This window comes from Geospiza fortis, unplaced genomic scaffold (assembly GCF_000277835.1).
Source record: "Geospiza fortis unplaced genomic scaffold, GeoFor_1.0 scaffold77, whole genome shotgun sequence".
Classification (NCBI taxonomy): domain Eukaryota; kingdom Metazoa; phylum Chordata; class Aves; order Passeriformes; family Thraupidae; genus Geospiza; species Geospiza fortis.
In genome coordinates this window covers 88,495-90,643 of record NW_005054772.1, presented here as the reverse complement: position 1 = coordinate 90,643, position 2,149 = coordinate 88,495, and the positions used below count along the sequence as shown (strand labels likewise).

The 2,149-nt window shown below is 55.8% G+C and overlaps 1 pseudogene; it reads right to left on the bottom strand.

Moving 5' to 3' along the window:
• Positions 1 to 1,762: 1,762 nt before the first annotated feature.
• Positions 1,763 to 2,149, bottom strand: part of LOC102040923 — a 757-nt pseudogene continuing 370 nt past the window's right edge.

Sequence of the window (2,149 nt, the reverse complement as noted above, 5' to 3'; positions counted from 1 at the left end):
ATGCCCCCTGGATCCCTCCTGGTCCCAGCACACCTCGCCAGTTCCACTAGTAAACCACCAGCATCCCCAGGTATTTCCCCACAGCTGCTCCAGCAGGTTCCCCCCATCTCAGACTGACACTGGGAACTGTTCCTCTCCAGGGACACGACCTGACCTTGCCCTCTTGAACCTCCCAATTTCCAGCCTTTAAGGTCCCCCTGAACTGCAGGATGTGGCTGGGGGCTCTGCCTGGAATGTGGCCAAGGGACAATGCCCCATTTGTGGCCATCGGGGCTGCACTGAGAGGGGTCTTGATCTGATTTGAGTTCTGAATTGGGCTAAAACCAGCCCAAATCCCCAGTCCTGAATTGACAACTGAGGGTCGATCACCAGAGCTGGACCTGACAGTCCATCAGCTGACCCTGGGAACATCCAGTCCCCTCTGAGACAGAGATTCCTCTCCCCTATTCCTGCTTGCAATGAAATGTGTGTGAGGATCCTCCCTCAGGAAGGGGATGCTCCCCAAGGATACCCCTTGAGGCAGAGGGAAAGAGATGTTCCCATGAGTGTTGGTGTGGGGAGTGTCATCAAGCCTTGCTTTAGAATTGTCACTTTTGACTGCCCCAAGGATACCCCTTGAGGCAGAGTGAAAGAGATGTTCCCATGAGTGTTGGTGTGGGGAGTGTCATCAAGCCTTGCTTTAGAATTGTCACTTTTGACTGGCTGTGACAGATTTATTTAATGGAATTGTTTTGATCAAATTATTTAATGGAATTGTTTTAATAGAATTTTTTAATAGGATTTCTTTGCACAATGGCTTTGGTAAGCACAGTGGTCACAGTCTCTGTGGTAGCGTTGTGGCTCAGGGAGTCTTGATGATCACGGTGACCACAGCTGCCACAGTGACCACAGTGACTTTTGTGACTTGGTGGCACTGAGAATTCTGGTGGCCCCTACCAGGGCTGTGGTGGCCAGGAGGAGTCCTCCAAGTTGGAAGGATGTCCTGGTGACGGTCCCTGGTGATGGACCTGGGGAACAAAGAGAGGCATCAGGGGACCATGGGGGAAGTGAGGGGGTCTTGGACAGCCATAATGGGTGGTTTGGGGTGACAGGAGAGATGGGGACCATGAGGTGACGGGGTTTCAGTGGGGGCACAGGCGATTACATGGGAGGGATCAGGGAGACCAAGGGGGTCAAGGTGTGCTTAGGGGTGACAGGGGTGAGGGGTAGTCAGGGGGTGCCATGAGGGTGACAGGAGTTCAGGGATTGCCATGGGGGTCCCGGCGCATGCACCTCCAGCACACAGGGCCCATTCCCACAGCACTGCATTTGATGGGGAGGGACAGGGTCGGTACAGGCAGGGCACCATCTCTGTCCTCCCCTGGCAGGGGTGTTCCTGTTCTTGTCCCCTCCCAGATGTGGGGTCCCCCCTCCCTGTGCCCTGTCATGGACGTTCTTGCCCCCGTGCCCACAATGGGTGTTCCCAGACCTGGTCTCCCAGCACTGGATGGTCCTCACCCCAAACTCTCAGTGAGTGTTCCCACAGGTGGCAGGGAGTGTCCTCACCCCCTGTGTCCTATCATGTGTGTCCCCTGTCTCCATATTGGGTGTTCCCAGCACTGGGTGTCTCTGTCTTGGTCCCTCGCTGCGGGTGTCCTTGTCCCGCCCACACACAGTGGTTGACCCTGTCCCTGTCCCCATACCCCCCTGTGCCATATCATGGCTGTCCCCAAGGCCACAGTGTGTGTCCCCATCACCCCAGACTGTCCCCTGTGCCGTTACCTCACAGCCATGCGCAGTTGTGTTTGCTGTAGGTCCCGGTGGAGCGGAGACTGATCCATGCCCGCTTCCCATTCTGGGTGACTTTGGTCACCTCAAAGGTTTCGTATGGCGGGATCAGCACCTCTCGGTTGCTCAGATAGAAGGAAAAAGCCTGGATGTCCACACCGTGGCATGTGCGAACCTCGAATATCGTGTCTGTTCCGTATTTTTGGGCAACCTCTTTGCTCAGCGATGTCGATGTGAATTGACCAAACCGGACCCTCTGGCCACGCCGTGCCTGGAACCGGACATCATGCACACCCCGGAACACGTGGTGACACTTTGCTTTCTGAGCGTGCCTCAGTGTCTTCAGGGCCTGGGTCAGCCGGAAATGCAGCGTTTTGAAGGG